The 13,315-nt window shown below is 49.6% G+C and overlaps 1 protein-coding gene across 3 annotated transcripts in view; it reads right to left on the bottom strand.

Moving 5' to 3' along the window:
* ZNF475 (zinc finger protein 475) overlaps positions 1-13,315 on the bottom strand; it is a 67,801-nt gene that overhangs the window by 35,824 nt on the left and 18,662 nt on the right. The gene's annotated exons all lie outside the window — the stretch shown is intronic.

Raw genomic sequence — 13,315 nt, 5'->3', positions numbered from 1 at the left:
GAAGTTACAACACACACACACACCCCTAACTTGCAGGCTGAGATAAAGGGCGGGGATTTTATTTTTTTTTTTAAGAGTTGACCTCGTATCCTCTTTGGCTACATGGTAACCAGCACGTAGGATTTGTTCCATAAAAACTGAAGTAAATATAGAGACAGTTTCCATTATGAATGGTACTGCTGACTGTATTGAAAGTAATGGTTCTGCACAGAGACACAGCCACAGCACAGCGCAGACGCAGGGGGCACCAAGCAGCAAGGGCCGACTCCAGGGCGGGGAGGCCACAGGAGAGGGCACTGCAACCTGGGAAAATCACACGAATGAAACTAGCAGATGTGGGGGAAAGATGGTACTGGACCCCACAGAAACCTCCACTCCCTCAAGGGATTGCAGAGCTCGGCAGGCAGGAGAGGGCACAGCTCTCTCTCTGACAGTTCTCTGAAGCCTACGCCACTCTCAGAATGTCACTAAAAGCAAAATCGTCGTAATACAAGTACAAATGTTTTTGTTGTACCAAGGGAAAGCAATTTCATCGAGATAACTTATTTTTTTTAAATTTTGATACAAAAAGTTCTTCAGCAGGTTCATGGAAAATGCAATTGACAGGTAAGTGTAGGTTGGCACAACCACATTAATGCATCTGTTAGTCCCATACCCATAAGCATGGTTAAGTCCCTGCCGGTGTTCTTACTAGGATGTGGTAGTCCGGACTTCATGAGTACCCACGGACCTGAAGCTCACCCTACAGACCGGGTCATCCAGCAGGGAAGATGGAGAGGACCATCAGCAGACCTCGGAGGGGAGAGACGTCTCGTACCCTACCACGTACCCGTTTTTATTTGTTAAGTATCGACCATCATTCCCAAGCAAAGGAGACCGAGGTCCACGCCCAGCCCAGGGGGCCACCTGCACAAGGAACAAGAAGCTTCAAGGCGGCTTGATTCTCCTTTTTTTCTAGGAATCACACCTAGTATCTTGCTTTATAAGAGGTGTGTGTGTCTTCCACACTTTTATTATTTTTTTCAAAGATTTATTCATTTTATTTGAAAGTCAGAGTTAAGAGAGAGGGGAAGAAATGAGAGCGAGGGGAGAGAGAGAGAGAGAGAAAGAGAGATCAGTCTTCCAATCACTAGTTCACTCTGCAAGTGGCTGCATTGGCCGGGGCTGGGCCGGGCCGGGACGAATCCAGGAGCTTCCTGTGGGTTCAGGGGTCCAAACACTTGAGCCATCTCCTACTGCTTTCCCAGGTGCTTATTAGCAAGCTGGATTGAAAGTGCAGCAGCTGGGATTTGAACCAGTGTCCATATGGGATGCCCGCGCCGCAGGCAGCAGTTTAACCTATTGTATCCAAACACCTGCCCCACACTTTTATTTTTATAAAAACCATGGCCATGCTGGCACTGTGGCGTAGTGGGTAAAGCCACCGCCTGCACTGCCGGCATCCCATCTGGACACCGGTTCGAGTCTTGGCTAGTCCACTTCCAATCCAGCTCTCTGCTGTGGCCTGGGAAAGCAGTGGAAGATGGCCCAAGTCCTTGGGCCCTGCACCTGTGTGGGAGACCCAGAGGAAGCATCTGGCTCCTGGCTTTGGATCGGCCCAGCTCTGGCTGTTGTGGCCATTTGGGGAGTGAACCAGCGGGTGGAAGACTTCTCTCTCTCTCTCTGCCTTTGCTTCTCTGTAACTCTGCCTTTCAAATAAATAAACAAATCTTAAAATAACAACAACAACAAAAAACCATGGCCACTGGGCTTCCCTAGAATAAAGAGCTGATAAGATTATCGCATTCCAGGCCTGAGGAGTTGGTATCTTGGGCAGGACTGTTTTTATTGTTTTTATCACTTAGCCACAAACCCACCCCGGGAAAGTTTATTGTTGGAGTCACAGGACTTTGTGCTAACCCAAACCCTCCAGTCACCACCACCGAGGGAGCCCACCGGGTCCGAGGCTGCACCCAGGGCAGCCTGGCCACCCCCTGAGTTTAGGCGGAGTGTGGACAGCATGCTGCGGCTGTGGAAACACTGGGCGGTGAGTTTATAGGAAACACTGGGCGGTGAGTTTATAAGGGACGAAACGAGCCAGGAGATCTCTGCCCTGGTCCTGTATCTTGGTGCCGAGAAAGGTCAGCCCCTGTGCGGTGGAGACTAATCAGCTCGGCCCTGGCATAGGGAGCGAAGTGATTCTTCATTCTGACAGATCCTAAGACAGTGATATTAACACATGTGGCAAAAGAATGTGCTGGCCCCAAACAGAGTGGCCAGCTCGGAGAACGAAGCTGAGAGAAATTTATCACTTTATCAGCACCATCCAAAAGAGGAAGTGGATCCGGGGAACAGGGTAAAATGATTGCACTAGGGTTTTATGGGCACGTGGGTGGGAGAAACCCCAAACAACTCTGCTTCATCCACCCTGGCCACTTGGTCACCAAGGACCTCCTCACCTTCCCTGACACCAGCAAGTGGCCAGCACAGAAAGTGCCTAAGGAGACAGATCAGAAAAATCACTGCCACGAGTCACCTCCTCTCCCTCACTGCCCGCACCCCTGTAAGTTCTGTCGCCGGCAAATGCCAGCACCGAGAATTCTAGCCATGACTGGCCTGGAAAGGGTAAGAGAATTAATATTTCTTGAAGGACAATCCTTTGTCAGGTATTGCACTGATTTTTCTGTTCATTAATTTCAGTTCATTCTCTAACGCGCCTAAGGCAGGTATCATGATTTCAAGGTCATAAACCAAGACAGCGTGACTCAGAGAAGTCACAGTCGGTTTCTAAATGACAGAACCAGGAGTCTCTTCCAGCTCTCTCTGGCTCCACAGTGGCTCTTTCCATCATCCCTTCTGCCTGGATTCCACCAGCACAGCCTCTTTGTCATTTTCATTCCTGCTTTAATGCACTCTTCCTATGTCTCTGGGGGAAGGCTTAAGCCCTCTGCAGCCCCTGTGTTCCCCTTTGTGGGAAGGAAAAACAAGAGAGAGGGGTGGGGATGGCACAGAGCACAAAGCCCAGAGATAAGAAAAGCCCAGGGGAGAGGGAGATTAGGGCCCCTTAAGACTTGCCTATGGCTGGCGCCGCGGCTCACCAGGCTAATCCTCCGCCTGCGGCGCTGGCACCCCAGGTTCTAGTCCCGGTTGGAGCACCGGTTCTGTCCTGGTTGTTCCTCTTCCAGTCCAGCTCTCTGCTGTGGCCTGGGAGTGCAGGGCCCAGGTCCTTGGGCCCCTGCACCCGCAAGGGAGACCAGGAGGAAGCACCTGGCTCCTGGCTTCGCCATTTGGGGCATGAACCAAACTTTCCTACAAGTTGGGGATCCAACACCCACTTTTTTTTTTTTAACAGGCAGAGTGGACAGTGAGAGAGAGAGACAGAGAGAAAGGTCTTCCTTTGCCGTTGGTTCATCCTCCAATGGCTGCTGCGGCCGGTGCACTGCGCTGATCCAATGGCAGGAGCCAGGTACTTCTCCTGGCCTCCCATGGGGTGCAGGGCCCAAGCACCTGGGCCATCCTCCACTGCACTCCCTGGCCACAGCAGAGAGCTGGCCTGGAAGAGGGGCAACCGGGACAGAATCCGGCGCCCCGACTGGGACTAGAACCCAGTGTGCTGGCGCTGCAGGCGGAAGATTAACCTAGTGAGCCGTGGCGCCGGCCCAACACCCACTTCTTAAGAAAAATCTACATCCCCAACGAAGGATGGGGGATGGGTGAGGTGGCAGGAGCTGGGGCCCCATGAGGTCTGTCTTTGTAACAGGTGCAAGGTCAAAGTGAAGTCTCCCTGAGAAGGCCAGGCAGAGTCCAGCCCGCAGCACGGCTGGCCTGGGGTCTTTCCCACACTCACACGTGGTGCACTGCAAATACTCCCCCTGCAGCAAACACGAGTGGGCAGCACAAACAACCCTTCCACGTCTTCCTCTGCTCTTTCTCCTACCAAGTCCTCTCCTCGACCAAGGCCCTCCTGAAATGCCCTCTTCTTGTGAGTGAAGGCATCAAAGCGGGAAAGATGAGGGAGGAGCGAGGGAGTGAACTCTGGGGGCACCCAAGTGGCCAGCGAAGAAATCGGCCACATTTCCTCCTGTGGTTCTGTCAGAACAGCACGGGCAGCTGATCTACCCTGCACGTTAGTTCAAAAAGCGAAAGTGCTGGAAAAATGCAATACGTACACTTAAATCCCTTAAGCAATTGGCCTGCTACCCAAACACACCACAAAGCAGTGCTGCTGGTTTATAGAGAACCTCGTGGCAAAGCAGCCCTGCCCAGCCCAGGCATCTGCGGGGAAATGTGCAGGCAGCTGGGTGAGGTAATTTAATTTTCACCATATTTGTACATGGGGCATTTAAAGAATGTTCCGGAAGGTACCACGCTGTGTCAATATGATGCCATTTTTCCATTCCCTTTGGGGTTCACGGAAACAGAGAGAGAGAGAAACTCGCAAAAAGAAATGTAAAACTATGGGGACCCAGAAACCATTTTGGCATAGGAAGGTGTTTTTCTAATAGAACAAAGAGCACAAGCAAAATTGTGATGAAATCTATAAAAAAAATTCAGTTCTTTGAAACAAAATAGACATAAATGGTGCATGAACGGCCCCGCCCTGCTAGTGTAGGATCCAGATTCATTCAACGGACAAAAGGAAACCCAGGGAACGTGCAGTCGGGACTGACACGGCTCCCAGTCCAAGTCTACACCAGGGATCCGTGGTCAGCGTCTTCACGCACTCCACTCAACATCATTCACTCTTCGCAGCCTCGGATCCTCACGTACCCCTCAGTCTTCCGTACCTATCAGATCTTGCTTTCAAAAAGGGGCTGGCAGACTCACGTATGCCAGACTTAGGACTGAAATGGAAACTTGCCTCCCAGAGTCTCTGGCAGAGACAGCTCGTTCCCTGATAACAGCCCTGATACCCAACTCCTTCAAATGAACACAACCCTGATTTTTGGCAAGGCATATGATTTCCCAGATGAATGTCTAAAAGCCTGTTGCAAGTCATGGAAATATCGCTGGGACTTGTGACATGTGTTATTGAAAAGTGAGGACACATCCCTTCCTGTCTTTCATTCTGGTGCTTAGAACACGGATGTGATGGCTGGCATTCTAGCAGCCGTCTTGCACCTGACTACATGCACGTGGTGCAACAGAGGAGACACACCTTGGAACCCTGATCCTGTAGGAGCTCGTCAATGCCTTCCGTGGGCTTTGTTCACACAGAGAAACAAATGTCTACTAGTGTTGTAGCCAGTGTTTAGAAGCCTCTTACTCACATTAAAACCATTAGTGGCCGGCGCCGTGGCTCACTAGGCTAATCCTCCGCCTTGTGGCGCCGGCACACCGGGTTCTAGTCCCGGTCGGGGCGCTGGATTCTGTCCTGGTTGCCCCTCTTCCAGGCCAGCTCTCTGCTGTGGCCAGGGAGTGCAGTGGAGGATGGCCCAAGTGCTTGGGCCCTGCACCCCATGGGAGACCAGGAGAAACACCTGGCTCCTGGCTTCGGATCAGTGCGGTGTGCCGGCCACAGCGGCCATTGGAGGGTGAACCAACGGCAAAGGAAGACCTTTCTCTCTGTCTCTCTCTCTCACTGTCCACTCTGCCTGTCCAAAAACAAACAAACAAACAAACAAACAAAAAAAACAATAACAAAAAAACCAGTACTGTGTTTAATCTCTATTTTATTAATGGTCTTTGGCTTAGCACAAATGAATTCTAATGGTAACAATTCAAATTTCATTTTTTTTTTGATGGGAGAATTTTTTTGAGGCAGTACCTATCTTGGGGACAAAATTGACTTATTAAGTATACACTTGATCCTGAAAATCAGAAATAAACCCTGGAGTCTACAAATACCAAACCCACGGTTCTCAAGAAATCGATTCACAACATATTATGAAAAAAAAATTACATCTGGGTTTCAAATTTTTGTTGTACCCAAATCATCTTTCATTTCCATATTCTTCAAGTATCTTGAAGTACCCTTGTATTTTTGTTTAAGAAAATAAAAACCAAGGCGCCGCCCCTGGCCCAGGCGCTCAAGCCCAGTGGGGACACAGGTCTGGAAGGTTCCGGGGGACACGGGGCCCAGCTGGAAGTTGCGGGATCTGACAGTGTGGATGGGCCGAGTGGGTCAGCACGTGCGCTGGGTCCATGGACTGGGTTTTGACCCTCGCAACTGGCTGCACCAAACCCAGGCCAGCAGCGAGATGTGACAATGAAGACGCCAGCCCCGGTAGAGCTCCGTGGAGCCTGGCTTGGGGCCGTCTCCATGCACCTGCCTTGGCAGGGACAATCTCTCTGCCCACGCCTTCCCCGAGGCCAGGGCTGGAACGACCCTGTGTGTGCGGTCACTCCATGGATTCTCCAGTGTGCCAAAGAACCAAGAACGACTCTGGACAGGAGCAAGTGTGGTGAGGGAAGAAGGAGAGGTTTTTGATGACTAAAACGGTTTCCGACACCGCAGGCTCCAGCACTCCTTTCTGACGGCTTTCATAGAAACAATGAGGTGGGGTCATTCAGAAAAATGAATGACAGTGGATGAGGAGACGAAAGAAAGCTCCGTGGGGCGGGGCAGGCTCCTGTTTCATAGAGGAGGGGTCTCAGAAGGCGCATGGGAGAACACACCCAGAACGGATATCAAAATTTGCACCAAAATAAAGCTACCTTTGGATTCCATTTTTCCACAGACTTTTTGAAGACCCCTGGTAGATATCATGCCACCCATAATTAAAGTATGCATCTGTGCCTTTTATTGGAGACCAGTAATAACGGAAGTTATTTCCACGGTGACTTTTTAACGCTTGACGCTTCATCAGTAGACAGGTAACAGGTGTAGTCGTCGGTAAACAGACACACGGGACACAACTCCACAGCGGTGTTCACTTGTGTGGCCCTGTTATTTCCTTCTCTGTCATCGTGTCACAATCATGTTGCCTTTTTCTGCTTGGATTTGAGTCCCTGGGATGTTATCCCCTCCAGATATTATCAACAAAAATGTTATAGATTAAATAAAGAGAGAGCGAGTGAGAACAGCCTCTATTTTTCCCCGTTCTCTATAAGGAGCTAGGAGGCACGGGCGCTGCGCCAGCCTCTGATCTGGGCTGTGCGCGCCCGGGACCTCTCTTCTGTGAGTGCTGGCAGGAGACGGTGAGGCCAGAGGGTCCTGGCTGCTGCTGCTCGCCTTGGCCACCGCCCCACAGCCCCTGGTCATCACCGTGACAGCTGTTCTTTCCCCGGGGCAGCCGCTGGGGCCAGGGCACACTTTGCCCAACCCCGGTGGATCCAGCCAGCCTCGCAGGCCCTCCCCCACGGGACTATACCACCACCAGATGTGCCTCCCCTCCCCACTGGGCACCTCTCCTGAGTGTCTCCCTTTCAATCATTCAAGCCCCTCCCCTCCGGTCCTTCAGCCACCTGGATAACAATTTAATTCTTAGCAGCATTTCAGATTAAACCCTTTCAGTATAGATAACCAGTGTAGCCACCCTTGGAATACAATAAAATCTGTGCTATCAAGTTGGGTATTACTTTACCCTGCAATGCATACAAACGTGAAGAAATTCTTTCATGGCAGTTTAGGAATAAGAAGATTCTTCACATTCAGCCTGCAACTCATTCAGATCAGGGAGGACACATACGCCATCGCCATGCCTCTTGAGAGGCAGAACATGCTGCTGTTTCCCCAGCCACTGATTGAATTAAACCATAAGGGGGAACCTGCTGTTGGAGGGCGCTGTGTCACTGTTGATCACCCAGTCATAAGGCCTTTTCTGCCACAGAGGGAGCCAAAGTCAAGCCTGCCTACTCACAGATGGAGGAGGAGGTGGGGGGGGGGGGGAGGCAGCTGGGCTGACTCCCTGCAGCTCCCTCTACCCACCACCTCCTGGGTGGCGCCTGAACCAGAGGCACCTGCAGCTAGCAGTGAGACTGGTGTGCCTTGACAAAAGGCCGTGTGAGAGCTACTGAGGCCTGGACATGGTGTGGTCCGAGAGAGGCAGGAGCAGTACTTGAGATAGGAAAAAAAAAAAATCACTTTTAGAAAAGCCATTTAGCCTGGATCTAAATGTTTGAGGGGATGTTGTAATGTCCAGGATTACTTTGAACAGCCAATAAAGAATTTCCCTTTCCTTGTGTCACCTTCACCATGAAGAATTTTAAGCCAAGAAATACGTTCTTTCACTTCCATCCAGTCTAAGTGTCGAGTGTGGCCGTAATCGTCAACGGCGATGGAAAAGCTATGAAAACAAAAAGTGAGAGAACACGCTCTCTTGCACTTCCAAGCAGAGCCTTCTACAAGGACATTTGATGTTGTTAAGGCTCATAACGCTGCCCTGAGAGAGCTATTATTAGACCAGGCTTGTAATTTTCTCTCTATATTGAGCATCCAAATCACAGACTACTCGGACTGAGCAGTCACGACTGCCACACAGGTGTGACCACGTCACTGTGCCACCACCGTCTGCGGTGACGGAAGACGGATCAGGGAAGCCAGCAGCCTAATCACAACAGAGGCCTATAATGTGTAGAAATCCCAAGGATGGGGGAAAGGTGGGGGAGACAGGCTGCTGACAACCAGCAAGTCCTCCAAGGAGTTCCACATAGCCTTCTTCTTGCATCCAGCATGATTCTATTCCGCGAGAATAGCTCTGTACCAACACCGCTTTCTCAACTTTAAAGCACTGGCTCACAGACCTACTCTGGTCAGCAGATAGGATACTTTCAGTCTGCAAAGAATTGAGAATGGTTGAATCAGGTGCCACTGTTTTTAAATTGGGAGATGTCACATAAATTATTTGTTGTTGAAGAAGTGGAAGATCAGCCCTGCAGAACCCGTATCTCCGTGTGGCAATACTGGGCCCCGGTCAGGGCTGAGTGCAAGCTGTGCCTTCAGGCCTGCCAACCTGGCTTCACTATGCCAAACTTGCCTGTCGGGGCCGGCGCTGTGGCTCAGCGGGTTAACGCCCTGGCCTGAAGTGCCGGCATCCCATATGGGTGCCGGTTCAAGACCCAGCTGCTCCACTTCCAATCCAGCTCTCTGCTATGGCCTGGGAAAGCAGTGGAGGATGGCCCGAGTCCTTGGGCCCCATACCTGCATGGGAGATCTGGAAGAAGCATCTGGCTCCTGGCTTTGGATTGGTGCAGCTCTAGCCATTGCGACCATCTGGGGAGTGAACCATCAGATGGAAGACCTCTCTCTCTCTCTCTCTCTCTCTCTCTCTCTCTGCCTCTCCTCTCCCTGTGTAACTCTAACTTTCAAATAAATAAAGAAATCTTAAAAAAAAAAAAGTTGTCTGTCAACCTGCATCATTAACTTATCCTTCAAGCTTCAGGCTCAAAGGCATGCGAGTTTGTGAATTTCAGAGACCCTGGCTTGAAAGTGGCCTTCGTCCTTACAGCCCCTTAATGAAAGACATGAAAATCATTCCAAGGAATTAAGAATCCCAGCCATTCAGAAAATGAAAATCCATTTGAAGAGAGATATACTATCTTTTCTACAGGATATACTTATTTAAAATACAACATATTCATTAATAAAAGTATAGAAAGGAATCTTCCTAATGAAGGTAGGTTGGAGCTGAACTGCATAGTTCTAGGAGGGAGGGAAAAAATCCAAGGAGAAAAGAAAGAAAACAGTGACCCTAGACAGTCTGCATGTTATTAGGGTCCGAAGAGATGATACATGGAATTTCAGAGAGAGAAGAATCAAGCAGATTTAGGATAGGCAGAGAAGGGACAACAGAAGAAAACAAAGAAAAATAAAAAGGAAAGCACCAACAAATAAGAATTTTTTGTCGGTCATATGAACTCTCGGGGGCACTGCCATAATTACTTAATCATCGGGTGATACACTCAGATCTACTGTTCTATTGAAGCCAGTGGACCTTGCTTTAACATGCAATGACTCCTGGATGATGACTGTTAGATATATTATCCCAACTTAAGAATCAGTTGATAAAAAGAATCATAGGCAAGCTATTGGCAGCATAAAGTGCACTTGCGTTTTCAAGATTTACGACACTGGAGAATTACGCTTCCTTGTGGGGAACCCAGAATTGAGTGTACGGTTTCTTTCTGCCAAGCTGATTGTTTTGTTAGGAAGTACCAGCTAGAACCGGAAATGTATAAGAACAGCACAATTGCCTCTCAACCTAGAACAGGGTCTCCTATATCCACTGAATTTCTAATATTGAGGTATATGGAGTAGGCTAGTTAAGAAGCCACTAGTTAAGATACCACTTGAGACACACACATCCTGTATCAGAGTGCCTGGGCTGAAGTCCTAACTCCTCTTCCAATTCCAGTTTCCTGATTGTTGGGCAGCAACAGGTGAGAGCTCAAGTGGTTGAGTCCCTGCCACCCACTTGGGAGACCCAGATGTACGTGCAGGTTCCAGGTGCCTTCCCAGTACAGCCCTGGCAACTGCAGGCATGTGGGGGAGTGAACCACAAATGGAAGGTCTCTTTTGTTTCTTTCCCTCTGCCTTTTAAATATAAAGAAGACAGCAAAAAACATTTTTTAAACATATGTATTATGATAAAAACACTGGGGGAGGGGAATCACAGATATCTAAGTTTTAGGACTCAGATTTAAAAAGAATATTGCAAATACGTGCACATGTTTTTCAGCCCCTTGCAGGAGACACGTTTGCACATGGTTCCCACCGTCTTCTCACTCTTGGCTTACTGTTGCTGGGGCAACACTCTTGGCACAGACTTCCAGGTCGCAGGGTGGCAGTATCAAAAGCACAGTCACTGGACCAATGAGTCCAGGTGGAAACAAGCTCCATGTGGAACACAGCTGCCCTTGAAGGGAGCTGTTGGCCCAGGAGGACTGGCATGAGCGATGGGCCTCACTGTATCCTGGGGGAATTTTTTAACCACATCCCCCCCTCGCTGTACAATGGCCTCAAAGTTGTGCCCTACGTCTGTCCACCTCCAGCAGGCCTGAGCCCCCTGGAGTCTGGCTGACTCTTAAATTGACCATCATTACCATTCATTATACACATCAACACCCTTTGTTAATAATGCTCGCCCCATCCAAAGCTGTATCTGGGGAGAGTCCTGGGGGCAGGGTGGGGGGAGAGAGCAGAGCACACAAGGCTGACTCTCTGCCATGGAGATGCATGAATGCGCCTCTATCTGCCAGCGTGCTCGCCACCACTTCCCTGGTGGTGACGCTGGAGACTTGGGAGTTCACATCCGCCCACAGGCTGAAGGCTGTTTCTCAACCTCCTATGTAAACAATTCATCAAAAAGCTATTGTCATTGCACTGGACAGCCCCAAATCTTGTAAACAAGGCCTTCTTTCACACACCATATGGTTGGAGGTCTCTGATGATTCAGAATCCTCTCTGCTACAACTTGGACTTCTCAGAAGAGCTTAGACAGGATATCCCCTGCTGGAGAAAACCACGACATCGTGTCACCCGGTGGATGCCGGTTTGGTGTCCCCAGAGCCTTAGCAAACCGTGCAATGTGGTGACAGCTCTTCACTGGAAAACCAGCATTGCTTAAATTTCTTGTGGTTTAAAATGTACTACACGGGGCCCACGCTGTAGCGTAATAGGTTAAGCCTCTGCCTCTGGCGCTAGCATCCCATATGGGTGCCGGTTCAAGTCCCAGCTTCTCCTCTTCTGATCCAGCTCCCTGATAATGTGCCTGGGAAAGCAGCAGAAGATGGCTCAAGTGCTTGGGCCCCTGCACCCACATCGGAGACCTGGAAGAAGTTTCTGGCTCTTGGCTTCGGACTGGCCCAGCTCCAGCCATTGTGGCCATTTGGGGAGTGAACCAGCAGATTAAAGACCTCTCTCGCTGTCTCTCACTGTCTCTCCCTGTCTCTGTGTGTAACTCTGCCTCTCAAATAAATAAACAAAATATTTTTAAAAATGTACTAAAAGTCTCCTTCCAGCAATGCATCAGTCTTCACATAGCACGATACCATGGGTTCCTGTGTCCCTCTCTAGCACAGCTGATGGAACTCAGCTCCCATACACGGCCTCTGTATCAGACACCAGGCCCTCGTCTCCCAGTCCCGCTCCCTGTTCCCTTCGCTTCAAGCCTCTCTGCCCTGCTTCTATAGTTGCAAATCAACCTCTTACTAAAAGGAACTCACTAAATTGAGGGGGTGACGCAGCGGGGTCACTTTTCTTCTTGACAGATAACAAGTTCACGTTCCGTCTTGTCTTGAGGGTCTTCCTAGGAGCCCCAAATCTCGAGAAGAAATAACTACCACTGGCACCTCCAGACTGACGAGAACCCGTTTTGGAATCATCGAAAGTCCAGACAGAACATATCACGGACCAATCCAAGGAGGGACGTAGGCGTTGCAAACCAACCAGACAGAGACCTGCTCATGGGCTGAACGCACAGCTGTCAATAGCAACTTCTGTCTGTAAGACCTTTACCCTCAGCCCCCTGAAGACTGCAGCAATGGGCTGACCCCTCACTCCGTGCTTTGCAAACAAGTGCTTTCTTCCACCAGCCTGGCATCAGGGACTGGATTTCTGTGCACTGGGCCTGGAGGCTCAGGTTTTGGAATTCTGCAACAGTGAGACCCCCCCAAACCACTGTGGCTCAGGAAGCAAATCCTTCCAGATTTTGCACGGTCCTCATCTGTGTCTCTTCTGCCTACACTTTGAGCTTCTTCCCTCTCTTCCCCTCTGCCTAGACTCCTTGTTTTGTATCTGCATATTTACATCAGAGAGAGTTTTTATGAACTATTTTCTTTAGAGAACCTGACTTTAATACACACTGTTCCTGGCCACTGACCACATTTCTTGTTAATGAGAGTGCTATGTGCATAGCAACGGATTTTTTTCTCCTTCCTTTACTTGTGTTCTCAGGGCCACCATCAGGGTTCTCCAACAGCTGGGGCTGGAGGTTTAAATCTTTTCAGTTGGAATGAATCACTTACAGTTTGGACTTCAAGCTGAAAATGGATTTTCATTTTGTAGTCATTTCCTATATGGAGTCCTGCATTAAATGAATCCCCTGACAGCTTGTGCCGTGACACTTCCTGTGTAACCCAGTTTAATGTCCCCTGGCACTTGCAGCTCAGGGGCATTACTGTCCTGCATTAAATGGATCCCCTGACAGGCTGTGCCATGACACTTCCTGTGTAACCCCATTTAACGTCCCCTGGCATCTGTAGCTCAGGGGCATTACTCATGCCCAATGTATACACATCACACAAACACCAGCAAAGCCAAAGTGAATTTCGTAATATGCTGTACAAAGAGCATGCAGACATTGGAAAGGCTTCCTCTGACGCTCAGAAAGAAAAAATCCACTTCATTTTCATCCAAGGGTGAAGCTGAATATTTTGCCTCAAATGGGGTCTGATT

Source organism: Oryctolagus cuniculus, chromosome 6, assembly GCF_051225735.1.
Source record: "Oryctolagus cuniculus isolate XC-2025 breed Fujian yellow rabbit chromosome 6, ASM5122573v1, whole genome shotgun sequence".
In the NCBI taxonomy this organism is placed as follows: domain Eukaryota; kingdom Metazoa; phylum Chordata; class Mammalia; order Lagomorpha; family Leporidae; genus Oryctolagus; species Oryctolagus cuniculus.
The sequence above is the reverse complement of the archived record's forward strand: the minus strand, read 5'-3'. Positions and strand labels throughout refer to the sequence as shown.